At 58.0% G+C, this 8,185-nt stretch overlaps 1 long non-coding RNA gene across 2 annotated transcripts; it reads left to right on the top strand.

Annotated features, from left to right (window-relative positions):
* The first annotated feature begins 539 nt into the window (after nt 1-539).
* Nucleotides 540-5,945, top strand: LOC135190517 (uncharacterized). Of its 2 annotated transcripts, none has more exons than XR_010308554.1 (3): nt 540-654; nt 1,540-1,776; nt 5,780-5,945. It is a non-coding gene; the product is annotated as an uncharacterized LOC135190517 (long non-coding RNA). The 2 variants fall into 2 exon arrangements; XR_010308555.1 differs by lacking the exon at nt 5,780-5,945 and adding an exon at nt 2,976-3,594.
* Nucleotides 5,946-8,185: the final 2,240 nt, after the last annotated feature.

Below are 8,185 nucleotides of genomic sequence, written 5' to 3'. Positions count from 1 at the left end.
CAGGATGGAAGGGCATGGGAGCAGCCACCTGCTTGCATTCCTTCTTTTGGGAAGGCCAAGCCTGGCTTGGAATCCCAAGGTGGAAAGAGAGTGGGAGTGGGAATGGCTCTGGCAGCTTTTCTTGGGTAAAATCCATCCCCAGGCAAGGCTTGGCCAGAGAGGGGCTGGGGTGTTGGGGGGGGGGGAGGTTTGGTGGCATCACCAAGCTCTCTCCTGGTGGTCTCAGGGACAAGGCAGGGGAAAAGAGAACCCCCCTCTCCTGCTCCCCTTTCCCAGCACAAAGGGAAAGTGGTTTTAAGTCCGGGGCTCCCTTCTGCCAGGGGACAAAAGCTCTGGGACACTTTAACAGGAGCGAGGGCTGCGCTGACAGCTCTGATTGTTGAAGCCCTGTGGCAGCAAGGCAGCCCCCTCCTATTAATGATGCTAATTAGAAACCATGCAGAGCAGCCTGGGAGGGGTGGGGGGTGAGGAGAGAGGGGTGGGCTCTGCATAATTTATTCTCACTTAATCTCATTAAAGGCAAAAAGAGAGCAAGAGAGAAAGGAGTGTGGGAATGAGTTCCCTGGGAGGAGAGCTGCTGCTGCTGCTCCTGCTCCTCCATCCTTTTCCAGCCCCAGGATTCAGCACGGGGAGGCATCAGCACCTGCTTTCCAGGTGGGGAAAAGAGGCATGGAGGAGGGTAGTAGGTCAAGAAGAGCTGGGAGCTGAGCTCAGGGTGTCCACACCTCCTTGCACCTTCTCCCACCTGCCATTTTCCCTTCCCTGCGTTGCTCTGGAGAAGGAGGTTGCTGCAGGGCTGGAGAGGCAGAGGTGCCACTGCCCCATCAGGCAGGGCAGAGCTGTGACCTGCGGCAGCAGCAGCACTGTTAGAGCTCAGATAAGCTCCTGAGGGAACCATTGCTGTGTTGTTATCAGTGGGGTTTGTGGGGCAGAGGTTGGGAAGTGTCTGTCCTTGCAATCCATGTGTGGGCAAGGCCCTGAAGGGAGGCTCCATGTGCTTATCCTGGTGCCAGGAGTAGGCTGTCCTTGTCCTGGCCTCCTGGTCTGCTGGCTTGCAGCCTTCAGCTGGCATGGGTGGCAGCAACCCTTTGGCTTCCCTTAGTCAGAGGAAGCCTCTGCCCCATCATTGCTGTAGCTGAGCAGGGGATGAAGGCACTTTGGGTGGGTGCAAAGAACACTGGGTGGGTGCAAGGCACTTTGGGTGGGTGCTATACCTGCAGCAGATCTAGGGAAAGGCCTCCTGGTGCCTGAGGTCACCTCTCAGCACCCTCAGACTGGTCTCTCACTATTCTCCTCTGAGCCTCACCACTTTGTTGCAGCCTCTGAGGGGTATCCCCAGGCTGTTTCACAGCCAGCAGGGTAAGGACATCCAGGTGTGGCTGCCCAGAGGGACAGCACCTCCCTGAATCCCAGCAGCTGTGGACATTCTGCTGTAACTGCAGCTAAGAGCAAAGCAAAATGAGGACGAGGAGAAATGTTCATGTCTTGGGCTGTTTCTTTCCTCCCCCCTTAACTAAGAAACTTCCTTCTGCTCCTCAGCTCTGCCTGCCCAGAAGAGCTCCTTCCAAAGAGGAAACCAGAAGGAGGGGCACATAATGACCAGGCTGAGCACTGGACTGGCTGCTGCTTGCCAGCTCAAGCATGAAGAGCTTGTGGCAATGAAAGAGCTTTTCACAAGGGCTCCATGGGAATGTGACCTGAAGGAAGCCACAACTGCTGCAAGCAGAGGGACAGACATGTGGGCTGCATCCTGGGCAAGCTGCAGCACACAGCCAGGTCTGTGTCAGAGGGGTGGCCACAGCTAGGTGGGAACGAGGGCAACATCAGCCAGGGTTTAGAGACCACGAAGGTGTCAGCCCCCTGAGGTCTCTGGGAGGAAGGGATCACAGAATGTCAGGGGCTGGAAGGGACTTGCAAAGCTCATCCAGTCCAACCCCCCTGCAGAGCAGGAAGGGATCCAGGTGGGTTTTAAATGTCTCCAGAGAGGGAGACTCCACAACCCCTCCTGGGCAGCCTGTTCCAGTGTCCTGAGGATGATGGATGTTAGGTGGATGGATTCAAGAGGGTCTTTTTGCCTCTGCCTCTCATCCACCCAGCTCTAGGCAGCAGGGGTTGCTGATGTGTAGGCAACACTGGGACCCTTCCCACCCTCCAGGAGGTGGCAAGGTCTGATTCTTCTGGGGGTGAGGGTGAAGGAGGACAGGATAACAGCACTGTTCCTTCAATCTGCCTGCTAGGCCGTGGTGGGGGCTGCAAGCCCCACATCCTGTTATCCTCTGGAGCAGAAACAATTGCCATTCCTTGCCTCCACTGACCTGGAAATTGTTAACATGTTCCTGTGGCCCATGGGTCAGCAGCAGCATCGCCTGGGTCACCATGCTGCCGTGGGGGGGGGGAATTAGCCACCTGTTCCCCAGCCCTAATCCTGCATGCAGGGCAAGGGCTGCTCTGCCACAGCAGCCTCTAGCCCCTTCTGCCCCCTTTTTGCCCTGCAGCAGCCTCTAGCCCCCTTCCCTCCCCTGCTCCTTTGCCCCACACCAGCCTCTAGCCCCCTTCCCACCCTCTTTGACCCACAGCAGCCTCTAGCCCCCTTTCCTTCCCTCCTTTGCCCCACAGCACCCTCTTGCTACCCCCCTCCCCCCATGCCCCCACAGCCTGTTGCCCTCTCCTCTGTCCCACCAGCCTCTTGCCCCACTCTGCTCTGCTGGCACAAAAAGGGCCACTTAGCCTGGGAGCTGCCTGGCTGGGCAATTGAGAGGAAAGAGATTCCTTTTGGGTTGGGACTCTGGGCTGCTGGGAAGAGCACAGGAATGAAACACAGGTGGGAAGAGACCTCTGGAGATCGTCAAGGTCAAGCCCCTTGTGTGCCATGGGCTGGTTGATTGGCTAGGGCTGGGTGCTAGGTTGGACTGGGTGAGCTTGGAGGTCTCTTCCAACCTGGCTGGTTCTATGACAGGTTGCCTCCCCACCTGCAGGGTTGGAAAGGTGACAGTGAGGGACACATGCAGCCTGTGCTTGCAGTCTGGATTCATCTCCAAGTGCCTGCTTTGCTCTTTGTTTCCTCTGGGAGGACAGGACCCAAGGGCTGTGCTGATGGAGCCGGGAAGCCTCATCCTGCCCCAGTACACAGCCTGGCTGGAGGCAATGCTTGGTGTCTGTTGAGAGCTACAAAGGAAGCTCATTTGCAGCCTGGGCAAGTGTAAGAGGTGTAAAGCAAGCTGAGGAGCAAGCTTGGGCAGCCAGCACCAGGTCTGCCCAGCCACGCATGTGTGTGTCCAAAGGGCTCATGAGTCCTGGGTGGGGAAATAGAGTGGCTGAACTGGTCTGGCTCTCCTGCCACAGGCAAAGCTTGGCCCAGAAGCCAGAAGAGAGCCACAGAGTTGATCAGAGGAGTAGAACATCCCTCTGCTGAGGAAAGGCTGAGAGGATTGGGGCTTTGTAGTCTGGAAAAGAGAAGACAGAGAGGGTCTCATCAATGCCCATAAATACCTCAAGGCTGGGTGTCAGGAGGCTGGCACCAGTCCTGTTTCAGTGGTGCCCAGCCACAGGACAAGGAGTAACAGGCCCAAATTTGAACATAAGTATCATTTAAACACGTGGAGGAGCTTCAACTTCAGGGTTAACTCCTCAGCACTGCCCAGAGAGGTGAGGTGGAGACATCCCAACCCCTCTGAATGTGCTCCTGTGCAACCTTCTCTAGGCGCCCCCTAGAGGCAGGATGAGACTTCTCAGCTCCATCAGCACAGCCCTTGGGTCCTGTCCTCCCAGAGGAAACAAAGAGCAAAGCAGGCACTTGGAGATGAATCCAGACTGCAAGCACAGGCTGCATGTGTCCCTCGCTGTCACCCTTCCAGCCCTGCAGGTGGGGAGGCAGCCTGTCATGGAATCATAGACTCAGGCAGGTTGGAAGAGACCTCCAAGCTCATCCAGTCCAACCTAGCACCCAGCCCTGGCCAATCAACCTCCCTGGGCAACCTGTGCCAGTGTCTCACCACCCTTAGCCTGTGTGGGGCTCTTCTGCCAGGCAGCCAGCAACAGAAGAAGGGGCCACAGCCTCAACATGTGCCAGGGGAGGTTCAGGCTGGATGTTGTTAGGAAGTTGTTGGCAGAGAGAGTGATTGGCACTGGAATGGGCTGCCCAGGGAGGTGGTGGAGTGGCTGTGGCTGGAGGTGTTGCAGCCAAGCCTGGCTGGGGCACTTAGTGCCATGGTCTGGTTGGTTGGGCAGGGCTGGGTGCTAGGTTGGGCTGGGGGAGCTTGGAGCTCTCTTCCAGCCTGCTTGGTTCTATGATCAGGTTGTGGAACACACACACACACACACACACACTCACCCCCAGTCCTGGTTGTTCTGGAAACACATGGCTGACATCTGGGGGAACAGGAAGCAGCAGCAAGGGTTGCCCCAGCAACAGCCTGTCCCTCCGTCTGCTTCCCTGCTGGGAGAGCCATGGGAGCGGCAGCTTGGCCCAGCTCGGGGGAGTTCAGAGCGCAGGAGCAGGGCGGCTGATGGATGGGTTGGGCTGAGTGGGGAGGGATATGATTAATAAGTGCTATGGCCCCTTTGTTCCTGCTGTGGGGCTGTCAGTGCTGCTCAGCGCTGATGGGCGCTTTGATGACTCTATGCCCATGAGCCAGCCACTGGCTTGATGGATCTCAGCCCAGCAGAGGAGTATTTGCTCTGAAGCCCTGCAGCTCCCCTCTGACCATCGCAGCCTTGCACTGTGTGGGCTGTGGGATCTGGGTACTGAGGCCTGATTTGATTCCAGCTGGGCAGCGCCCGCCTCTTTCCATCACATCACCCCCTCTCCTGCACGGGATCCCTCACCCTCGTTGGCAGCAGGCTGTGCCAGGGAAGGAGAGAAGGGTGAGGAATTGTGGCTCTGGCTTAGAAAGGCAAACACAGGGGCTTTCAGGCTGGAATGTCACCATGCTCTGGAACGGGCAGCAGAGTGCCTCTGTGTGCCAAGTGTTTGTGTTTCGCAGCCCAAAGTGCTTCCTTTCGCCGCTGCGCAGCCTGGCAAGGGGCAGGCGCATGCCAGGGCAGGGTCTTGTGAGCTCTGCTCTAATGAGCTCAGCTCGTGGCTCGCTCTGGAGGTGCTATGACCACCCTGTGCCTTGACCACCCTCCGGCACTTGGGCTGCTTGGAGCTGCTGGGTAGCCTCTGTGGGACAGGCAGGTGCTGGCAGTGTGTTTTGTCTGCCCACTGGTGGCTGCCACAACCTGGGTCACCCTTGCCAAGGCATCCTGCAGCTACACCGCACAGGGTCACATGAAAAGCCCCTCAGGAGCACCAAGGCCAACCTAGAACCCTGCTCTACAGGATTCACCTGAAACCATAGCCCCAAGCACCACATCCAAACCACCCTGAAACACAGCCAGGCTGGGGGACTCCAGCACCTCCCTGGGCAGCTCATTCCAGTCCCTGACCACTCTCTGTGAAAAACTTCTTTCTCATGTCCAATCTAAACCTCCCCAGTCTCAGCTTGAGGCCATTCCCCCTTCTTCTGTCTCCAGTTTCCTGTGAGCAGAGCCCAGCAGCAGCCTCTCCACAATGTCCCTTCAGGCAGTTGTAGATATCAATGAGCTCTCCCCTCAGCCTCCTCTTCCTCACACTACCCATCCCTCAGCTCCCTCAGTCTCTCCTCATCAGATTTATTCTCCAGGCCCTTCCCCAGCTTTGTTGCCCTCCTCTGGACCTGCTCCAGCACCTCCACATCTCTCCTGTATTGTGGTGCCCCAAACTGAGCACAATGCTCACAGTGTGGCCTTCTTCCCAGAGCATTGTCCTGCTGTTCAGGATGAAATGATTGCTGAATGCAGAGCTCAGCTCTGTTCTCCTTCTGCTCTGACCTGGCGAAGGCAAACCCCCTCCTTCCAGAAGGCTCTGGGAATGCAGAGGGAGGGGATGCTCAGCCAGAGCTGCCCCAGCATGTTCTTGTCCAGTATGGCTCATTGACTCCACCAGTCTGACTCCTGCTGGCTGTGTGTCCTCTCTAATGGTTCAGTAAGGTTGCTGCTGCAGGTGAGCCAACGCTGGAGCCTTGGGTGTGCAAAGGGCACTGGTTTGGTGCAGAGCTGCTTTACTTCAGGTGGAAGGAAAGAGCTTAAATCCTGGAGTGTGTCCAGAGAAGGGCAACAAAGATGGGGAAGGGTCTGGAGAGGAGCAGCTGAGGGAGCTGAGGGTGTGCAGCCTACAGCAGAGGAGGCTCAGGGCAGAGCTCGTTGCTGCCTACAGCTGCCTGAAGGGAGGCTGTAGCCAGGTGGGGTTGGGCTCTGCTGCCAGGCAGCCAGCAACAGAAAAAGGGGACACAGCCTCAAGCTGTACCAGGGCAGGTTCAGGCTGGATGTGAGGAGGAAGTTGTTGTCAGAGAGAGTGATTGGCATTGGAATGGGCTGCCCAGGGAGGTGGTGGAGTCTGTGTGGCTGGAGGTGTTGAAGCCAAGGCTGGCTGGGGCACTGAGTGCCATGGTCTGGTTGGTTGGGCAGGGCTGGGTGCTAGGTTGGGCTGGATGAGCTTGGAGCTGTCTTCCAACCTGCTTGATTCTATGAACTGGGGGTGTTCAGCTGGAGAAAAGGAGGCTGAGGGGAGACCTTTTGGCTCTCTACAACTCCCTTGAAAGGAGGCTTGGAGCCAGCTGGGGTTTGGTCTCTTCTCCCAAGGAACAAGTGATAGGCTAAGAGGAAATGGCTTCAGGTTGCACCAGGGCAGGTTTAGGTTGGACATGAGGAACAATTTCTTCCCCAGGGGAGCTGTCAAAGCCTGGCCCAGGCTGCCCAGGGCAGTGGTGGAGCTTCCATCCCTGCAGGGGTTTCAGAGCTGTGCAGATGCAGTGCTGGGGGCCATGGTTTGGCGCTGCCCTGGCAGCGTTGGCTCAAGGGTAGGACCTGATGATCTTTGAGGTCTCTGCCAGCCGAAGCAGTTCCCACATTCCCTCGTCCCAGCTGTTCACGGCGTCCATCGCCCCACGACCTACCTGGAGGTCTGTAACACCCCCAGCGGACTGGGCACGCATCCCCCTGTGCTCGGACAGCGATGTCCCAGCAAGGTGACCCTCCGCGGGCCAGGACGGCTCCGTTGGCTCCACTCTGGGGTACCGGCAGCAGCCGGCGGCGCAGGGACGCGGCACGGCGGGGCCGGGCACCGGTTGTCCCCTCCCGGGGCGCTGCCGCGGGTCCCGCGGGCCACTCGTGCCCCCTGCTGGCACCTTCCCTGCCCCGGCGGAGGGATGGAGCAGGGGGAAGGCGGCACCCGGCTCTGCAGCCCGGTGATGGAGCTGCCCGGGGCTCCCCGGCTGCCCCCTGCGCGGTACCCAGCGCCGGTGCGGTGGTCGAGGATGCCCATTCCTGGAGGTGCTCAAGGCCAGGCTGGACGTGCACTCTCAAGTGGTCTAGGAGAAGGTGTCCCTGCCCATGGCAGTGCAGGGTGGAACTGGATGGTCTTTAAGGTCCCTTCCAACTCGAACCATGGTTTCAAGCACCCTCTTGGCTCAGCTCTGCTTTGGTGTCTCTGGAGCTTTGCAGAGCAGAATGTCCAAGAGGTGGTGGGAAGGAGCAGTGGCTGTGTCCAGAGAGCAGGACATTGCCCAGCTCTTCCCAAGGCTGCATCCTGGAGTACTGAGTTCAGTACTCTAAGAAGGACCCTGAGGGGTTGGAAGGGTCTGGAGACCAGGGCTGGGGAGGAGCAGCTGAGGGAGCTGGGGGTGTTCAGCCTGGAGAAAAGCAGGCTGAGGGCAGACCTCATTGCTCTCTACAGCTCCCTGAAAGGAGGTTGGAGTGGTGAGTGGTTGGTCTCTACTCTCTTGTATCAGGTGATAGGACAAGAAGAAATGGCCTTAAGTTGCACCAGGGGAGGTTTAGGTTGGACATTGTAAGAAACTTCTTCACTGAAAGGATTCAGAAACACTTGGAAGAGGCTGCCCAGGAAGGTGGCTGAATCCCCACCCCTGCAGCTGCTTCAGAGCCACAGAGGTGTGGTGCTGAGGGCCATGGTTTAGCATCAGCCTTGGCTGTGTGGTGCTGAGGGCCATGGTTTAGCACCAGCCTTGGCTGTGTGGTGCTGAGGGCCATGGTTTAGCACCAGCCCTGGCAGAGTTAGGGAATGGTTGGACTGGATGCTCTTAAAGGCCTTTTCCAACCCAAACTCTTCTGTGATTCTCCTGCTGAGCAGCTCCCAGCCCGCGGCACA

Source organism: Pogoniulus pusillus, chromosome 36 (genome assembly GCF_015220805.1).
Source record: "Pogoniulus pusillus isolate bPogPus1 chromosome 36, bPogPus1.pri, whole genome shotgun sequence".
Classification (NCBI taxonomy): domain Eukaryota; kingdom Metazoa; phylum Chordata; class Aves; order Piciformes; family Lybiidae; genus Pogoniulus; species Pogoniulus pusillus.
Note: the sequence above shows the minus strand (reverse complement) of the source record. Positions and strands in the feature narration are given on the sequence as shown.